Source organism: Eurosta solidaginis, chromosome 3 (genome assembly GCF_040869045.1).
Source record: "Eurosta solidaginis isolate ZX-2024a chromosome 3, ASM4086904v1, whole genome shotgun sequence".
Taxonomy (NCBI): Eukaryota; Metazoa; Arthropoda; class Insecta; order Diptera; family Tephritidae; genus Eurosta; species Eurosta solidaginis.
Window position 1 is genome coordinate 111,155,037 of NC_090321.1, and position 22,428 is coordinate 111,177,464.

The following is a 22,428-nucleotide window of genomic DNA, read 5'->3' on the forward strand; positions in this document are numbered from 1 at the left end:
GATGATGGTTTTGCAGTCCACAAAACAATGGTAGGTTGGACACTATTTGGATCGAACGAATATCGCTCTAATGACGTCACAGTTGGTCACGTAAATATTGATTACACACAACTGCATGAAATAAACAAACAGATGTCAGAATATTTTGCTGCAGAAAAGTTTGAAGTTGTAAAATCGCCAATTGTAAAATCAGAAGTAGATATAAGAGCCGAAAATTTATTGCAACAGACAACAAATTATGTAAACGGCAGGTATGAAACTGGTTTACTGTGGAATAAAGATAATATAAATTTTCCGCAGAGTTACAGTACGGCCGTAAAACGTTTAGAGCAAATTGAAGCAAAAATGGCACGAGATCAAGAGTATGGAAAGTGGTACAAGGAAAAAATTGCCGAGTATGTAGACAAGGGATACACGAAGCGGCTTTCCCCCGATGAATTAAGTGTAAGTGCCGATCGTACGTGGTATTTACCACATTTTGCTACATGTAACATAAATAAGGGTAACAAACGCAGACTTGTTTTCGACGCTGCATCAAAAATCAATAATATGTCGTTGAACTGTGCCTTAATGAAAGGGCCGGAAAAATACCAACCCAAATCGCTTTTAGCAATATTATGCAAGTTTAGGCAGGGTAAAGTAGCAGTTTGTGGTGACATCCGCGAGATGTTTCATCGGATCTTCATTCGTAAAGAAGATCAAAGAGCACAAAGCTTTCTTTGGAGAGAGGGCGACCAATCAAAAGCACCTGAAGTATATGTGATGTGCGCAATGATATTTGGATCAATAAGTTCCCCTTGCTCGGCGCAATTTATAAAAAATATGCATGCTGAAAAATATCGAAATATGAACGCAAGAGCCGTAGATGCCATCGTCGACAGGCACTATGTAGATGATTACATGGACAGTTTTGACACCGTCAAAGAAAGTATTAAAGTAACCAAAGATGTAATTGGCATCCACAGCAGCGCTGGCTTCGATATAAGAGGGTTTGTATCAAATTCAGAAGAGCTTATACGAGCCGTATCGAACAATGCGCAATCGTGTACGCAACAAAATAACTATATATGCCGAGGTGAAGGTGCTACCGAAAAGGTACTGGGTATGCACTGGAACCCAAACGAAGATTATTTTTTATTCAAGCTAACATTTTCAAAAGTGCCAAAAGCTGTTTTGGACTATAGTAGACGACCGACGAAAGGTGAAATGTTAAGCGTTACTATGTCGATATTCGACCCACTTGGTTTTGTTTGTGGAATGGTTTTACGAGCAAAGGTGCTAATGCAAAGCTTGTGGCACAGAAGCGTTGACTGGCATGAGCCAATCCCTGAGGACATTTATAAGAAATGGATGCAGTGGTACAAAACACTGAACACCATCGAAGATTTCAAGATGCCCAGATGCTATAGCGTAAGTTTTTTGAACCCGAATGCTAACATACAACTGCATGTTTCTGTCGATGCGAGCGAGATCGCATTTGCTGCCGTCGCTTTCTGGCGCATTCAATACACAAACAACACGGAAGTTATGTTTATAGCTGGTCGATCCCGATGCAGCCCGCTCAAGCCCCTGTCCATTCCACGGCTTGAGTTGCAAGCAGCTGTCCTGGGTATAAGGTTGAAAGAAGCGGTCATCAATAGCCATGACGTTCAGCCAAATAAAGTGATATTTTGGTCAGACTCAAAAATAGTTCTGCAGTGGATAAGGTCCGATGCCAGATGCTACAAGCAGTTCGTAGCACACCGTATAGCTGAGGTATTGCAAACATCTGAACCCAGTCAGTGGAGGTGGGTCCCAGGTATAGAAAACCCAGCCGATGATGCAACGCGCATCAAATCATTTTCTGGAAATGGTAAGTGGTTAAATGGACCTAACTTTTTGAGATTACCTGATACTGAATGGCCAGTAATGCCAAGCGATATTAATCGAAACGAATGCGAAGAGGAGAGACCCTCTAAGCAAATATACACGATAGCTTTACCAGACGTGGTAATCCCATTCAACAAGTATTCAAATTATTATAAGTTTTTAAGAGTAATGACATGGGTACGATATGCTATAATAAAATTTCGCAAGGGTAAAGGCTATGAATATGCGTCAAATTTTGTTAATGCAAATGAAATTAAGCGAACTGAGTTACTGATTTGCGCACTAGTACAGCACAATGTGTTTGCTGCCGAGATAGAATTGTTACGTAAGGGTGCTCAAATTCCGAAATGTAGTTCTCTCTTTAAGCTCAGCCCAATATTAGATGAGAAAAGCACATTACGATTGGCCGGGAGGATTGATTACGCAGAATGTCTACCACTGTCAACTAGGCGACCAATAATTCTGCCAAAAGACCACCCTATATCCCGCCTTATAGCCAAACACTATCATGAAGTTTTCCATCACCATAATTTTGATGCAGCACTATGCGCAATACGTCGGAAGTTTTGGATTCCAAGCGCACGCCGAGTACTAAGGTCAATTAAAGCTAATTGTCAAATGTGCAAAAACTTATCAGCTGTACCTGAACCACCAATCATGGGCCAAGTACCCAGCGATCGAACTACGCCCTTCGTTCGCCCGTTCACGTATTCAGGGGTCGACTATTTCGGGCCCATATTGGTATCCATAGGCCGGCGTCGAGAAAAACGTTGGGTCGCGCTTTTTACTTGTTTAACTATCAGAGCCATCCATTTAGAACTAGCTAAGGACCTGTCGACTGATTCCGCCATAATTGTCTGTCGTAATTTTGTAAACCGAAGAGGTGTCCCGGTGCGACTTAGGAGCGATATGGGAACAAATTTTGTCGGCGCGAGCAAGGAAGACTGGGTAAGTGTGCAGGTTGGCATGCAATCGGAATGCGATCGTAGAGGAGTTGAGTGGGTTTTCAACACACCTGCCAATCCATCTGCAGGAGGCGCATGGGAGAGAATGGTAAGAAGCGTAAAACGCGTTTTAATATTCACACTTAAAGAACGAGCGCCACAGTTGGAAACGTTACAGAGTCTACTGATTGAAGCAGAAAATTTGATAAACTCGCGTCCATTAACACATGTTCCACTAGAAAACAAAGACGCCGAACCTCTAACACCAAATCATTTTTTGCTAGGGTGCGCAAATGAAATACAAACTCCTGCACTCTCATACGAAAAATGTCTGCGCAAACAATGGCATATAGCGCAGCAACTGAAGCAAACCTTCTGGAAGAGGTGGATACTTGAGTATCTTCCCACTTTGACACGTCGTACTAAATGGTATAAGAGAGTAAAGCCGATAGCGGTAGGTGACGTTGTTATAATCTGCGACGACAACGAAAGCCGAGGGCACTGGAAAAGGGGCATCGTCACAGAGGCAAAGCCAGCTCCAGATGGTCAAGTCAGATCCGTTTTAGTTAAGACATCAACCGGAGTCATACGAAGGCCAGCATCCAAAATTGCAATAGTTGACGTTGGTAGTGATTCTCTTACCAGTGACGTGAATCACGGGGGGGAGGATGTTACAGTTTAAACCATAGAATGCTCGGAAATATTCCTTAAGAACGTTACAGTATTTTAAATCTTATTTAAATGAAACTGCTTGTCAATCACTTCGAAACCGAATTTGAATTATCTTATTATTTATACAAAAAATTGCAACTTATCTGTATTGATACTCAAAAATGCAACCGTGCCAAAAATGTAAGCGCGTTTGAATTAACCGAAACGTTCCTTCGAGGAGTTTAGTTTGCTACGAGAATTCAGACGCGTACGAGGCACGAAAAGATATAAAAACAAACGAAACCAAACAAAACCGCCACTAAGCTGAGCTGTGTTGAAACGATTTACCAATTTAACTAATTTAAACAATTTCTCTATAACTATTAGTAGAGCGCAAAAGTGCGCCATATATTGCATTTAACTATTCATTTTAAACTAAACAATATTCACACGTTATAAATAATAAAAGCGAATTCTGTAAAACTCAGTAAAGCCTGTTCTTTATACTTTCGAAAGCCTCGTAAATTTAGCCAAAAGTTGTTTAGTCGCAACATCTTTTTATATCTTTTCGCAATTTACGTACAAATTGCTACGCTAACCGCGCTTATATAATCGCAAATCGTAAATATTGTTAATGAAATACGCAAAAAGTACTCGCGTAAAATCTGCACCAGTAAATTCACGCTATAATCTTCGTATGAGAAAGCGTTCATCGAATATTCGAGACAAGAAAATGGCCGACAACAATAGTACGAATAAGAGTTCCAGCAGTGAGGACGAAGCCAACACCACAATGGTGGCACATGGTCAACTCATTGAAGACTTACGCCAGCAAATAAAAACCTTGCAAATGTCACTTGTATCATCGGAGAAGGAAAAGGTAGAATACAAGGATGCCCTACATCGTCAAACAGCTAACAACGTCACCGCCGCCGACGTACCTAGCAACGAAGCCAAGCCTGCCGGCTTCAAGCCCGATGAAGTCATCTTTGTTAACTCAGGTAATCGTGTATTTGTATCTGAGACACCCCATCCTTCGATCGCAAGCACAATAAGTCATGAAAACCTCACTAAAGTCAGCACTACTTCAGCTAGTGCCTATATTGCCGGTGCTAATTCTGCCAGCACCATTCATCCCAATTTTATATTTCCAGGTGCTAATTCTGCCAGCACCATACATGCCAATTTTATATCTCCAGGTGCTAATCGTACCAGCACCATACCTACAAACTGTATATCCACAAGCGCTAATTTTGCCAGCACTACGGGTACTTGCAGTCATTATAACAGTGGCCTATATACCACTGCAAACCTCTTCGACCCAGCTTCAGTCAGCGTTAATCCCGCCAACGCCTCAATGTTAAACTCTGCCGACGTTAATACAGCCAACGTCAAACTCGATGCAACCAGTGGCGCTCTCATGTGGTCGCCAACATGCCGGCCACCAATAATGCAGCCACACTGCTACACAAACAACTTCTATCGAGGTAATTTTCCACCAGGAAGAAATTTTCCGCCCACGACAACTTCAGTGTATAACCCACAAACCACCCCTCAGGAACACCCATCCTGGAGTCCGATACGATATTCAGCTACACGTAAGATTTTAGATTTACCAGAGTTCCATGGTTCCCCTGAAGAGTGGCCTATGTTTTCCGTGGCCTTTAAGGAAACCACTGAAATGCACTCGTACTCCCAGTTGGAGAATTTGCTGCGTCTTCAGAAAGCCCTAAAAGGAGAGGCTAGACAGCGAGTAGAGTCACTACTGATACACCCATCTAGCGTATATGCAGCCATGAAAACATTAGAAATTCACTACGGGCGCCCAAAGCTTCTGATTAGGAGCCAAATTGCCAAGGCTCGAACATTTCCACCTGTCACTGCCGGACGAATCGGCGATATACTAAATTTTAGTTCGATGGTGTCGAATTTAGTAGCATTTTTAGAAACTTCGGGTGCTACGCCACATCTGAATAACCCAATATTAATAGATGAGTTAGTGAGCAAATTGCCCCTCAACAAGAGAGAAGAGTGGACACGCCACATCCTCGAAATGCAGAATCCATATCCAAATGTGCATCAGTTCTCAAACTGGTTGCAAAACACCGCCATGTACGTGTCAGTGGCGATAGATGTTATGCCGACACGAAATATGTCCAACGATCTTTCACACCACAAGCCGAAAGGCCCACTCAAACCCATAATGACTGTCACAAAAGAGGAAAAATCATGCTCATTATGTGATCAAAACCATAGCTTAAATCAATGCCCAAAATTTAAAGAGGAAAATTATTCCAAACGGTGGGATTTGATCAAAAAGAAACACTTGTGTTTTTGTTGTCTACAGCCCGGTCATAGTGTGCAAAACTGCCGAAAACGACGTGTATGTGGTATATCGTCATGTAATAAATATCATAATCGTTTGCTTCACAATCCTAGTAATAATAACAAAACAAATATTTCATCAGTTGAAACAGCTGTCGCTACAATGTATTTGAATCCAAAGCAACCATTTGACCAAATGTCGAATTCACCACAACGTAAACAAACACTCCTAAAATATTTGCCTGTAAAAATAAAAGGTCCAAAAGGAGAAATCAATGTTATTGCTTTTATAGACGAAGGCGCAAAAATATCGCTGTTAGAAGAAAAGGCAGCAGACGCCATTGGCCTCAAAGGCAAAACCGATTTACTTCGGCTGAAGTGGATTGGAAATAAAAGTATGAGCGAACAGTCGCGGCAAGTATCGTTTGAGATCGGCGGCATAAATGAAGCAGCACCGAGTTATCAAATGAGGGGAGTTCGTACAACAAAGAAGTTGTATCTACCACAGCAATCGTTGAACTTGAGCGAATTCATGCAACGTCACGAACAGCTGAGAAATATACCAATCACAGATTATAACAATGTAACACTACAAATTCTAATTGGACTTTCGCATGCAGATTTAATAAGAACAAGTAAACATGTCAATTTAGATGATGGTTTTGCAGTCCACAAAACAATGGTAGGTTGGACACTATTTGGATCGAACGAATATCGCTCTAATGACGTCACAGTTGGTCACGTAAATATTGATTACACACAACTGCATGAAATAAACAAACAGATGTCAGAATATTTTGCTGCAGAAAAGTTTGAAGTTGTAAAATCGCCAATTGTAAAATCAGAAGTAGATATAAGAGCCGAAAATTTATTGCAACAGACAACAAATTATGTAAACGGCAGGTATGAAACTGGTTTACTGTGGAATAAAGATAATATAAATTTTCCGCAGAGTTACAGTACGGCCGTAAAACGTTTAGAGCAAATTGAAGCAAAAATGGCACGAGATCAAGAGTATGGAAAGTGGTACAAGGAAAAAATTGCCGAGTATGTAGACAAGGGATACACGAAGCGGCTTTCCCCCGATGAATTAAGTGTAAGTGCCGATCGTACGTGGTATTTACCACATTTTGCTACATGTAACATAAATAAGGGTAACAAACGCAGACTTGTTTTCGACGCTGCATCAAAAATCAATAATATGTCGTTGAACTGTGCCTTAATGAAAGGGCCGGAAAAATACCAACCGAAATCGCTTTTAGCAATATTATGCAAGTTTAGGCAGGGTAAAGTAGCAGTTTGTGGTGACATCCGCGAGATGTTTCATCGGATCTTGATTCGTAAAGAAGATCAAAGAGCACAAAGCTTTCTTTGGAGAGAGGGCGACCAATCAAAAGCACCTGAAGTATATGTGATGTGCGCAATGATATTTGGATCAATAAGTTCCCCTTGCTCGGCGCAATTTATAAAAAATATGCATGCTGAAAAATATCGAAATATGAACGCAAGAGCCGTAGATGCCATCGTCGACAGGCACTATGTAGATGATTACATGGACAGTTTTGACACCGTCAAAGAAAGTATTAAAGTAACCAAAGATATAATTGGCATCCACAGCAGCGCTGGCTTCGATATAAGAGGGTTTGTATCAAATTCAGAAGAGCTTATACGAGCCGTATCGAACAATGCGCAATCGTGTACGCAACAAAATAACTATATATGCCGAGGTGAAGGTGCTACCGAAAAGGTACTGGGTATGCACTGGAACCCAAACGAAGATTATTTTTTATTCAAGCTAACATTTTCAAAAGTGCCAAAAGCTGTTTTGGACTATAGTAGACGACCGACGAAAGGTGAAATGTTAAGCGTTACTATGTCGATATTCGACCCACTTGGTTTTGTTTGTGGAATGGTTTTACGAGCAAAGGTGCTAATGCAAAGCTTGTGGCACAGAAGCGTTGACTGGCATGAGCCAATCCCTGAGGACATTTATAAGAAATGGATGCAGTGGTACAAAACACTGAACACCATCGAAGATTTTAAGATGCCCAGATGCTATAGCGTAAGTTTTTTGAACCCGAATGCTAACATACAACTGCATGTTTCTGTCGATGCGAGCGAGATCGCATTTGCTGCCGTCGCTTTCTGGCGCATTCAATACACAAACAACACGGAAGTTATGTTTATAGCTGGTCGATCCCGATGCAGCCCGCTCAAGCCCCTGTCCATTCCACGGCTTGAGTTGCAAGCAGCTGTCCTGGGTATAAGGTTGAAAGAAGCGGTCATCAATAGCCATGACGTTCAGCCAAATAAAGTGATATTTTGGTCAGACTCAAAAATAGTTCTGCAGTGGATAAGGTCCGATGCCAGATGCTACAAGCAGTTCGTAGCACACCGTATAGCTGAGGTATTGCAAACATCTGAACCCAGTCAGTGGAGGTGGGTCCCAGGTATAGAAAACCCAGCCGATGATGCAACGCGCATCAAAACATTTTCTGGAAATGGTAAGTGGTTAAATGGACCTAACTTTTTGAGATTACCTGATACTGAATGGCCAGTAATGCCAAGCGATATTAATCGAAACGAATGCCAAGAGGAGAGACCCTCTAAGCAAATATACACGATAGCTTTACCAGACGTGGTAATCCCATTCAACAAGTATTCAAATTATTATAAGTTTTTAAGAGTAATGACATGGGTACGATATGCTATAATAAAATTTCGCAAGGGTAAAGGCTATGAATATGCGTCAAATTTTGTTAATGCAAATGAAATTAAGCGAACTGAGTTACTGATTTGCGCACTAGTACAGCACAATGTGTTTGCTGCCGAGATAGAATTGTTACGTAAGGGTGCTCAAATTCCGAAATGTAGTTCTCTCTTTAAGCTCAGCCCAATATTAGATGAGAAAAGCACATTACGATTGGCCGGGAGGATTGATTACGCAGAATGTCTACCACTGTCAACTAGGCGACCAATAATTCTGCCAAAAGACCACCCTATATCCCGCCTTATAGCCAAACACTATCATGAAGTTTTCTATCACCATAATTTTGATGCAGCACTATGCGCAATACGTCGGAAGTTTTGGATTCCAAGCGCACGCCGAGTACTAAGGTCAATTAAAGCTAATTGTCAAATGTGCAAAAACTTATCAGCTGTACCTGAACCACCAATCATGGGCCAAGTACCCAGCGATCGAACTACGCCCTTCGTTCGCCCGTTCACGTATTCAGGGGTCGACTATTTCGGGCCCATATTGGTATCCATAGGCCGGCGTCGAGAAAAACGTTGGGTCGCGCTTTTTACTTGTTTAACTATCAGAGCCATCCATTTAGAACTAGCTAAGGACCTGTCGACTGATTCCGCCATAATTGTCTGTCGTAATTTTGTAAACCGAAGAGGTGTCCCGGTGCGACTTAGGAGCGATATGGGAACAAATTTTGTCGGCGCGAGCAAGGAAGACTGGGTAAGTGTGCAGGTTGGCATGCAATCGGAATGCGATCGTAGAGGAGTTGAGTGGGTTTTCAACACACCTGCCAATCCATCTGCAGGAGGCGCATGGGAGAGAATGGTAAGAAGCGTAAAACGCGTTTTAATATTCACACTTAAAGAACGAGCGCCACAGTTGGAAACGTTACAGAGTCTACTGATTGAAGCAGAAAATTTGATAAACTCGCGTCCATTAACACATGTTCCACTAGAAAACAAAGACGCCGAACCTCTAACACCAAATCATTTTTTGCTAGGGTGCGCAAATGAAATACAAACTCCTGCACTCTCATACGAAAAATGTCTGCGCAAACAATGGCATATAGCGCAGCAACTGAAGCAAACCTTCTGGAAGAGGTGGATACTTGAGTATCTTCCCACTTTGACACGTCGTACTAAATGGTATAAGAGAGTAAAGCCGATAGCGGTAGGTGACGTTGTTATAATCTGCGACGACAACGAAAGCCGAGGGCACTGGAAAAGGGGCATCGTCACAGAGGCAAAGCCAGCTCCAGATGGTCAAGTCAGATCCGTTTTAGTTAAGACATCAACCGGAGTCATACGAAGGCCAGCATCCAAAATTGCAATACTTGACGTTGGTAGTGATTCTCTTACCAGTGACGTGAATCACGGGGGGGAGGATGTTACAGTTTAAACCATAGAATGCTCGGAAATATTCCTTAAGAACGTTACAGTATTTTAAATCTTATTTAAATGAAACTGCTTGTCAATCACTTCGAAACCGAATTTGAATTATCTTATTATTTATACAAAAAATTGCAACTTATCTGTATTGATACTCAAAAATGCAACCGTGCCAAAAATGTAAGCGCGTTTGAATTAACCGAAACGTTCCTTCGAGGAGTTTAGTTTGCTACGAGAATTCAGACGCGTACGAGGCACGAAAAGATATAAAAACAAACGAAACCAAACAAAACCGCCACTAAGCTGAGCTGTGTTGAAACGATTTACCAATTTAACTAATTTAAACAATTTCTCTATAACTATTAGTAGAGCGCAAAAGTGCGCCATATATTGCATTTAACTATTCATTTTAAACTAAACAATATTCACACGTTATAAATAATAAAAGCGAATTCTGTAAAACTCAGTAAAGCCTGTTCTTTATACTTTCGAAAGCCTCGTAAATTTAGCCAAAAGTTGTTTAGTCGCAACAGTATTAATGAGGGTTTTAAAAGGGAGTGGTGGTTGTTGTATAGGTGGTCGCCTTTTCGAGATATCGCCATAAAGGTGGACCAGGGGTGACTCAAGAATGTGTTTGTACGATATGGGTATCAAATTAAAGGTATTAATGAGGGTTTTAAAAGGGAGTGGTGGTTGTTGTATAGGTAGTCGCCTTTTCGAGATATCGCCATAAAGGTGGACCAGGGGTGACTCTAGAATGTGTTTGTACGATATGGGTATCAAATTAAAGGTATTAATGTGGGTTTTAAAAGGGAGTGGTGGATGTTGTCGCCTTTTCGAGATATCGCCATAAAGGTGGACCTGGGGTGACTCTAGAATGCGTTTGTACGATATGGGTATCAAATGAAAGGTGTTAATGAGTATTTTAAAAGGGAGTAATCCTCAGTTCCATAGGTGGACGCCGTTTCGAGATATCGCCATAAAGGTGGACCAGGGGTGACCCTAGAATTTGTTTGTACAATATGGGTATCAAACGAATGGTGTTAATGAGTATTTTAAAAGGGAGTAATCCTTAGTTCCATAGGTGGCCGCCGTTTCGAAATATCGCCATAAAGGTGAACCAGGAGTGACTCTAGAATGTGTTTGTACGATATGGGTATCAAATTAAAGGTATTAATGAGGGTTTTAAAAGGGAGTGGTGGTTGTTATATAGGTGCTCACCTTTTCGAGATATCGCCATAAAGGTGGACCAGGGGTGACTCTAGAATGTGTTTGTACGACATGGGTATCAAATTAAAGGTATTAATGAGGGTTTTAAAAGGGAGTGGTGGTTGTTATATAGGTGGTCCCCTTTTCGAGATATCGTCATAAGGGTGGACCAGGGGTGACTCTAGAATGTGTTTGTAGGATATGGGTATCAAAGTAAAGGTATTAATGAGGGTTTTAAAAGGGAGTGGTGGTTGTTGTATAGGTGGTCGCCTTTTCGAGATATCGCCATAAAGGTGGACCAGGGGTGACCCTAGAATTTGTTTGTACAATATGGGTATCAAACGAATGGTGTTAATGAGTATTTTAAAAGAGAGTAATCCTTAGTTCCATAGGTGGACGCCGTTTCGAAATATCGCCATAAAGGTGGACCAGGGGTGACTCTAGAATGTGTTTGTACGATATGGGTATCAAATTAAAGGTATTAATGAGGGTTTTAAAAGGGAGTGGTGGTTGTTGTATAGGTAGTCGCCTTTTCGAGATATCGCCGTAAAGGTGGACCAGGGGTGACTCTAGAATGCGTTTGTACGATATGGGTATCAAATGACAGGTGTTAATGAGTATTTTAAAAGGGAGTAATCCTCAGTTCCATAGGTGGACGCCGTTTCGAAATATCACCATAAATGTGGACCAGGGGTGACTCTAGAATGTGTTTGCACGATATGGGTATCAAATTAAAGGTATTAATGAGGGTTTTAAAAGGGAGTGGTGGTTGTTATACAGGTGGTCGCCTTTTCGAGATATCGCCATAAAGGTGGACCAGGGGTGACTCTGGAATGCGTTTGTACGATATGGGTATCAAGTGAAAGGTGTTAATGAGTATTTAAAAGGGAGTAATCCTCAGTTCCATAGGTGGACGCCGTTTCGAAATATCACCATAAATGTGGACCAGGGGTGACTCTAGAATGTGTTTGCACGATATGGGTATCAAATTAAAGGTATTAATGAGGGTTTTAAAAGGGAGTGGTGGTTGTTATACAGGTGGTCGCCTTTTCGAAATATCGCCATAAAGGTGAACCAGGAGTGACTCTAGAATGTGTTTGTACGATATGGGTATCAAATTAAAGGTATTAATGAGGGTTTTAAAAGGGAGTGGTGGTTGTTGTATAGGTAGTCGCCTTTTCGAGATATCGTCATAAGGGTGGACCAGGGGTGACTGTTTGTAGGATATGGGTATCAAAGTAAAGGTATTAATGAGGGTTTTAAAAGGGAGTGGTGGTTGTTGTATAGGTGGTCGCCTTTTCGAGATATCGCCATAAAGGTGGACCAGGGGTGACCCTAGAATTTGTTTGTACAATATGGGTATCAAACGAATGGTGTTAATGAGTATTTTAAAAGAGAGTAATCCTTAGTTCCATAGGTGGACGCCGTTTCGAAATATCGCCATAAAGGTGGACCAGGGGTGACTCTAGAATGTGTTTGTACGATATGGGTATCAAATTAAAGGTATTAATGAGGGTTTTAAAAGGGAGTGGTGGTTGTTATACAGGTGGTCGCCTTTTCGAGATATCGCCATAAAGGTGGACCAGGGGTGACTCTGGAATGCGTTTGTACGATAGGGGTATCAAATGAAAGGTGTTAATGAGTATTTAAAAGGGAGTAATCCTCAGTTCCATAGGTGGACGCCGTTTCGAAATATCGCCATAAAGGTGGACCAGGTGTGACTCTAGAATGTGTTTGCACGATATGGGTATCAAATTAAAAGTATTAATGAGGGCTTTAAAGGGGAGTGGTGGTTGTTATATAGGTGCTCGCCTTTTCGAGATATCGCCATAAAGGTGGACCAGGGGTGACTCTAGAATGTGTTTGTACGACATGGGTATCAAATTAAAGGTATTAATGAGGGTTTTAAAAGGGAGTGGTGGTTGTTATATAGGTGGTCGCCTTTTCGAGATATCGCCATAAGGGTGGACCAGGGGTGACTCTAGAATGTGTTTGTAGGATATGGGTATCAAATTAAAGGTATTAATTAGGGTTTTAAAAGGGAGTGGTGGTTGCTGTATAGGTGGTCGCCTTTTCGAGATATCGCCATAAAGGTGGACCAGGGGTGACTCTAGAATGCGTTTGTACGATATGGGTATCAAATGAAAGGTGTTAATGAGTATTTTAAAAGGGAGTAATCCTCAGTTCCATAGGTGGACGCCGTTTCGAGATATCGCCATAAAGGTGGACCAGGGGTGACCCTAGAATTTGTTTGTACAATATGGGTATCAAACGAATGGTGTTAATGAGTGTTTTAAAAGGGAGTAATCCTTAGTTCCATGGTGGACGCCGTTTGGAAATATCGCCATAAAGGTGGACCAGGGGTGACACTAGAATGTGTTTGTACGATATGGGTATCAAATTAAAGGTATTAATGAGGGTTTTAAAAGGGAGTGGTGGTTGTTGTATAGGTGGTCGCCTTTTCGAGATATCGCCATAAAGGTGGACCAGGGGTGTTCTAGAATGCGTGTGTACGATATGGGTATCAAATGAAAGGTGTTAATGAGTATTTTAAAAGGGAGTAATCCTCAGTTCCATAGGTGGACGCCGTTTCGAGATATCGCCATAAAGGTGGACCAGGGGTGACCCTAGAATTTGTTTGTACAATATGGGTATCAAAAGAAAGGTGTTAATGAGTATTTTAAAAGGGAGTAATCCTTAGTTCCATAGGTGGACGCCGTTTCGAGATATCGCCATAAAGGTGGACCAGGGGTGACCCTAGAATTTGTTTGTACAATATGGGTATCAAAAGAAAGGTGTTAATGAGTTTTTTAAAAGGGAGTAATCCTTAGTTCCATAGGTGGACGCCGTTTCGAGATATCGCCATAAAGGTGGGCCAGGGGTGACTCTAGAATTCTTTGTGCAATATGGTTATCAAACGAAAGGAGTTAATGAGTATTTTTAAAAGGGAGTGGGCCTTCGTTCTATAGGTGTTCGCCCTTTCGAGATATCGCCATTAAGGTGGACCAGGGGTGACTTTATAATATGTTTGTACGATATGGGTATCAAATGAAAGGTGTTAATGAGTATTTTAAAAGGGCGTGGGTCTTAGTTCTAAAGGTGGACGCCTTTTCGAGATATCGCCATAAAGGTGGACCAGGGGTGACTCTAGAATGAGTGTGTACGATATGGGTATCAAATTAAAGGTATTAATGAGAGTTTTAAAAGGGAGTGGCCCTTAGTTGTATATGTGAAGGCGTTTTCCAGATATCGACCAAAATGTGGACCAGGGTGACCCAGAACATTATCTGTTGGATACCGCTAATTTATTTATATATGTAATACCTGCCAAGATTTTAAGGGTTTTTTATTTCGCCCTTCAGAACTTTTTCATTTTCTTCTACTTAATATGGTGCGTGTCACAACCATTTTATAAAGTTTTTTCTAAAGTTATATTTCGCGTTAATAAAATAATCCAATTACCTTACCATGTTTCATCCCTTTTTTCGTATTTGGTATGTATTATCCCATTTTTTTCATTTTTCATAATTTTCGATATCGAAAAAGTGGGCGTGGTCATAGTCGGATTTCGTTCATTTTTTATACCAAGATAAAGTGAGTTCAGATAAGTATGTGAACTAAGTTCAGTAAAGATATGTCGATTTTTGCTCAAGTTATCGTGTTAACGGCCATGCGGAAGGACAGACGTACGACTGTGTATAAAAACTGGGCGTGGCATCAACCGATTTCACCCATTTTCACAGAAAATAGTTAACGTCATAAAATTTATGCCCCTACCAAATTTTAAAAGGATTGGTTAATTTTTGTTCGACTTATGGCGTTAAAAGTATCGTAGACAAATTAAATGAAAAAGGGCGGAGCCACGCCCATTTTGAAATTTTCTTTTATTTTTGTATTTTGTTGCACCATATCATTACTGGAGTTGAATGTTGACATAATTTACTTATATACTGTAAAGATATTAACTTTTCTTTTAAAATTTGAATTTAAAAAAAATTTTTTTTTAAAAGTGGGCGTGGTCGTTCTCCGATTTTGCTAATTTTTATTAAGCGTAACGTTCCTGCCAAATTTCATCATGATATCTTCAACGACTGCCAAATTACAGCTTGCAAAAATTTTAAATTACCTTCTTTTAAAAGTGGGCGGTGCCACGCCCATTGTCCAAAACTTTACTAATTTTCTATTCTGCGTCATAAGTTCAACTCATCTACCAAGTTTTGTCGCTTTATCTGTCTTTTTATTATAAGCTTTTATTTAGTTTCACTTTTGTTGTCTGTAATGGAATCTTGCAAGTTAAATTTGATACACTTCCCGGTGTCCGATTGAGCTGAAATTTTGCACACATGTATAACTCCGATGACAATGCAATATTACTTTGTTAGAATTCGATAAATTAATCGATAACACAGTTATCGGTTAAGATTTGTATTTACTTTGGCATAACAGCCTAAGTCCCATACAAATCCGCCGGTACCTATCCGTGGATTGTGATATTTGGACGTGGTGAATCACGCGTTTCACGCGTGGTGAATCTCAACGCTTGCGAAAAGCGGAGACACAACCCTCTGTTGTATTTCTGTGTATAACCAACATAGCTGAATTTTTAAGGCTGTTTAACTCTGTAATCTTTTCTGTAATTTATTTTGCTTTTGGAAAAATTACGTATTTGAAAAAAACTGGCAGAAAAATATTGGCATAACAGCTTAAGTTAAATCAAGAATGGAAAAACTTTGAAAATTTGAGCAGATGTGGCAACTTCGCGTGTCCGTTGAACGAAATATTGACAATCTATTGATCATCGCTAGGAAATTAGCGACATTCCATCAACTTAGCAGCACTTTAGCAATACTACTGTTATTATTTGGCCGCTCAAACATACCCATATTAATTGTGCATTAAATTTAAAATATACAACTCAAAAATGACTCCGGTTGTTATGTCCACAGCATTTATTTGGTGCAAATACAACATAATAATTTACACGGCCAAAGCCATAATAATTTGCACGGGTCATCAATTCTTTCTCTGACTCAAAAGCTGAACTACCAGCGCTACCGCCATCAGCTCAGTGTCATAATTGCCAGTAGCGCCAATAACACCAAATTCGTGCCTGACACACAAAAGTCGTTTCACTCAATAGCGCAAGTGAAATGTACTACGCACTCACTACTAAGTAACGTCAAAAATTCGATTGGAGTCATTTCGTCAATGAGCTACCATTGAGCTGGCACCGCATTGGCGCTGGCGCCATGCAATTTACATCACTAAAATTGCACGAATGTCCAGGCTCATGACTTTGTTAATCCAGATGGTGAAAACGAAGACTCAAAGGAATGCAACCTTGCAAACAACAGCCGTCATTTTCAAAGTGTAAAAATTCTGTGATACAACGAACGCTAACGCCGTTAGGCTGTTATCGGTAAGTGTTGCATACTTTTCTGCGCACTTGATTTTGTTTTACAGATTTTTGGCGATGGAATTTTAGCTAAGCGAAAGTAGGAATTTTATTTTAAAACAGATTTAACCCACAGATGAGAGATCTGCAATAAGTAGTTGTAAACTGAACGCGGCATAGAAAAAGTTAAGTTATTTAACACTGTTTGACACAATTTTATATGCGCTCTCTGTCAAAAATGCTTCAACTAACTTAGTCACATTTTATTTCGATTATGAATATGCCCCAATATATTCGGATTATGATATCATAAAATTAAAGAAAAAAATAAAATTTAAGAAAAAATACTTTTTTAAAAATAAGCTTTTATTATTGGTTAATAAAATTAACTAAAAAGTAAGTTGATGCATTAAAAGAAATGGATAGAATGAGAAACGTTACAAATAACTAAGTAAAGATTACGTAACTAATTTAAACAATATTTTACCCTAATAAAAATTAAAAAAAATTCCTATTTAAATTAAATTTAAGAAAAAGGCTTTTCTAAGAATAAGCTTCTATTACTTGTTAATAAAACGAACTAAAAAGTAAAAAATAAAATTAAAGAAAAAAACTTTTTTAAAAATAAGCTTTTATTATTGGTTAATAAAATTAACTAAAAAGTAAACAATAAATTGACTCTAAAGAAATATAACACTTTATAAGTTCATTGTAAGCTTTAACGATAATTAGGCTTTTTCGTCTGCGACAAAAGAATTCTATATTGTACATAATTATATATCTTTAACATTAAAACTTTACACCTAAATTATTAAACCTTACAGTTTATATCACAGTCCTAATTGTTCTAATAAAAGCGTGTTACATTGCGATAGCAAGAAAAGGAGATCCTAAATGTTCTTAATTATACCATCAAAATTCAACACGTTTTTTATTAGAACAATTAGAACTGTGATATAAACTGTAAGGTTTAATAATTTAGGTGTAAAGTTTTAATGTTAAAAATATGTAATTATGTACAATATAGAATTCTTTTGTCGCAGACGAAAAAGCCTAATTATCGTTAAAGCTTACAATGAACTTATAAAGTGTTATATTTCTTTAGAGTCAATTTATTGTTTACTTTTTAGTTAATTTTATTAACCAATAATAAAAGCTTATTTTTAAAAAAGTTTTTTTCTTTAATTTTATATAATGAATTATCGCACTTTTTCGGTTTTTCGAAATTTTCGATATCGAAAAAGTGGGCGTGGTTATAGTCCGATATCGTTCATTTTAAATAGCGATCTGAGATGAGTACTCAGGAACCTACATACCAAATTTCATAAAGATACCTCAAAATTTACTCAAGTTATCGTGTTAACGGACGGACGATGGGACGGACGGACGGACGGACATGGCTCAATCAAATTTTTTTTCGATCCTGTTTATTTTGATATATGGAAGTCTATATCTATCTCGATTCCTTTATATATGTACAACCAACCGTTATCCAATCAAACTTAATATACTATGTGAGGTCTGCTCAACTGAGTATAATCAAAGAAGGAAATGTCAACCGAAATGTCTTGTGCTCTTAAAAGCGTACGCTCTTAAATAGTACATATAAATTGAGTTAATGTGTATGAACATACTCCTATGTTGAGTTAGGTGGGACGATCTTATTGATCATTATTAAGATTTAAGCAAGAAGCTTGTTAAATCCTATACACTAGTTTGTATGTGTGTACCTACCACTTTAACATAGTTCGACAATCAAACGTAAGTATAAGTATGTATGATTGCAAAAATTATAAGTAAATATGCATGTTTTAGATTACATTTAAAACTTGAATATTGGTAAATATCTAAAAGCAGCGAAATTCTATTGTATTATAATTTTTATAATTTAAGCTTTTTTTCATATTGCGTAATTAATTTCAGGAAATCTTATTGTAAGTATTAAGGTTAGTGCGTATACCTATGTATATTTAGAGGTGAGTATCAAATTTAATATGGAAATGCATATTGGACCTTGCCCTGTATATTTCCTTTGATTTCAGGTTCTTATTTTTTTTTTTCATTTTCTATAATTATGTATAGTTAAATATTTGCGTGAACTTTATGGTGGGAAAAATGAAATAATTGTATTTTTCTGTGATCGCAAAGAAAATTTGTAAATTTTATATCTTAGCCCGCAGGCTTTTAGCAAATTTAAACGCAGAGGTAAGACGAGAAATCCTTAGCCTTTGTATGCCTACTCGCGCGTTAGGTAAAAATTTCAAGAATCTTAAATAAATTAATATATTTTGTATTAATATAAACAGCTCCTGTGGCTGTTAGCAAACGTTTAGGCCGGGTGCCGGTCACGCTGCTCCGGCTGCTCGATCCCCAAATCCCTTTAACACAATTTCTTTAAGTAGAAATTCAAACACCTAATAAAAAAAATTGCAAATGATCACTGGGCACTTCACTATATACTTTATTCTTCTTACCAATGATTGTCTCTGCTAATATACTGTCAGTTACGGTATTCTCCTGGGGCGGTAGTTAAATTATTTTACTTTTTTCTTTAAAAAAAATCAAAGTTAAAATGTCCACTAGTCATCTACCAATTTTGGACACACATTAAATATGCTAATCAGCTACCGTCGATTCCAAAGTTCCAAAGGAAAAGAAAGAGGAAAATTTGCGGAAGCTGATACTAAGCCAAATTGGCAGTCATGTCTATCGCTATTTCTCCAGACAAACATAGCATAAAAAGGAAATAAAAAAAATAAATGCGTTTATTTTTGTGAAAGGTACAGGGCGTCCGTGTATGCAGAAAAGTAGACTGGTAATCAATCGTGTTGAAATACGATATATGGAATAAAGCTTGCTTTTGCAGATAAAGTAAAGCGATTCTAACATGTACCCATGGTACAATGCACATAGCTTTACTGACATCCTGCACAGATAAAGACAGTGAACCGAAATCTATGCGTTCAAATAAGTATGAGCTAGAGTGGAGGATATCCTGAATAGTAACTTCACCTTCGAAATTAGATTTGAAAATTCTGCAAAAAATGCAACAGTGTCATTTAGAGACTGTGAGCAATTGTACTTCATGCAAATAGGAATATTGGAAGAACCACGCTTGGACCGAATAAAATTACAAAATGCTTTTGGATTTTCTTTCAACTCCGATTCTACCATACTCATATATCGATTATATAAAAATTTATCAAGAACATTGAACTCCTTCACACTGTTTAAATACTGTACTTAAATACAGCCTTGTACAATTTTTCATATTTATTACGTATGTTTTTCAACTTTTTGAGAGTAATAATGTACCAGGGTAATTTATGTATTTTGGGGACCCGCCGAGGCACCTTATCAGAAAAAACCTGAGCCAACGTCCCCAAGAAAATCTCGAAACAGACACTAACATCATTAGACTGCAAAATAGTTTCCCAGGTTATATCACCAAAAGTATTATTTAGTTCACTAAAGTCAGTTGACCGAAAATTAAAAGAATGGTTACTTAGATCCGAAGAGGTCGGGATGGAATCAATATTAAAAAGGGTAGTGACGAGCGGAACATGATACCTATCAGGTTCCCACAACGGAAAAATGCTTTCAGAGAGGCTAAAAATAGAATTATCATCAAATAAAATTAAAGAAAAAAAACTTTTTTAAAAATAAGCTTTTATTATTGGTTAATAAAATTAACTAAAAAGTAAACAATAAATTGACTCTAAAGAAATATAACACTTTATAAGTTCATTGTAAGCTTTAACGATAATTAGGCTTTTTCGTCTGCGGCAAAAGAATTCTATATTGTACATAAATATATATTTTTAACATTAAAACTTTACACCCAAATTATTAAACCTTACAGTTTATATCACAGTTCTAATGTGACTAAGTTAGTTGAAGCATTTTTGACAGAGAGCACATATAAAATTATGTCAAACAGTGTTAAATAACTTAACTTTGCCTATGCCGCGTTCAGTTTACAACTACTTATTGCAGATCTCTCATCTGTGGGTTAAATCTGTTTTAAAATAAAATTCTACTTTCGCTTAGCTAAAATTCCATCGCCAAAAATCTGTAAAACAAAATCAAGTGCGCAGAAAATTATGCAACACTTACCGATAACAGCCTAACGGCGTTAGCGTTCGTTGTATCACAGAATTTTTACACTTTGAAAATGACGGCTGTTGTTTGCAAGGTTGCATTCCTTTGAGTCTTCGTTTTCACCATCTGGTTTAACAAAGTCATGAGCCTGGACATTCGTGCAATTTTAGTGATGTAAATTCCATGGTGCCAGCGCCAATGCGGTGCCAGCTCAATGGTAGCTCATTGACGAAATGACTCCAATCGAATATTTGACGTTACTTAGTAGTGAGTGCGTAGTACATTTCACTTGCGCTATTGAGTGAAACGACTTTTGTGTGTCAGGCACGAGTTTGGTGTTATTGGCGCTACTGGCAATGATGACAAAGAGCTGATGGTGGTAGCGCTGGTAGTTCAGCTTTTGAGTTGTATATTTTAAATTTAATGCACAATTAATATGGGTGTGTTTGAGCGGCCAAATAATAACAGTAGTATTGCTAAAGTGCTGCTAAGTTGTTGGAATGTCGCTAATTTCCTAGCGATTATCAATAGATTGTCAATATTTCGTTCAACGGGCACGCGCAATTGCCACATCTGCTCAAATTTTCCAAGTTTTTCCATTCTTGATTTAACTTAAGCTGTTATGCCAATATTTTTCTGCCAGTTTTTTACAAATACGTAATTTTTCCAAAAGCAAAATAAATTACAGAAAAGATTACAGAGTTAAACAGCCTTAAAAATTCAGCTATGTTGGTTATACACAGAAATACAACAGAGGGTTGTGTCTCCGCTTTTCGCAAGCGTTGAGATTCACCACGCGTGACACGCGTGATTCACCACGTCCAAATATCACAATCCACGGATAGGTACCGGCGGGTTTGTATGGGACTTAGGCTGTTATGCCAAAGTAAATACAAATCTTTACCGATAACTGTGTTATCGATTAATTTATCGAATTCTAACAAAGTAATATTGCATTGTCATCGGAGTTATACATGTGTGCAAAATTTCAGCTCAATCGGACACCGGGAAGTGTATCAAATTTAACTTGCAAGATTCCATTACAGACAACAAAAGTGAAACTAAATAATAGCTTATAAAAAACAAGATCTTAAAGCTTAGCAAGTGCATTAAATATATTATTAATTTGAATGATATTACAACTTAAGGGGCTATCTATAAAATTTATATAAAGAGTACGCGTAACATTAGCCGGAAACATAATACCATTATTTTGGAGATCTAACCAAGTAAAATCGGGTAAGTTAAAATCCCCGAGAATACAAAAATGAACATCACAGTTAGTTTCGCAAATACTAACAATGTTTTCAATGTGAGAGTTATATAAGCTTTCCGCAATATTTGGTGGAATATAAGATACACAAATGAATGTAGATCCAGCGGAATCGATTATGCGAACACAGAATTGGTCAGTTAACGAATCATTGTGTGAAAGTTGATATTCCGAGTAGCGTAGATTTCTTTTTATGGCGATAAGAACTCCACCTCCTTTTCGGTGCTCAGTCTTTACAGTCCCTGTCTTTCCGAAAGGTATGAAAAAGACAAGGATCAAAAAACTCTTCGTCGAAAAAGTCACTATTAAGCCATGTTTCAACGAGGACGAAAACAGCATAGTCCAAACGGGACGTTACAAACAGAATTTCTTCAGATTTTGTGCGCATAGCACCCATATTTTGGAAGTAGCATTTGAGGGAGGTATCATCCACAATAACAGGAACATTAAGATAATTATGAAAATGACTCGGCGCTTCCATCTCAGTTGCTGCTATTGGACACCATAAATGACATTGAATTTAT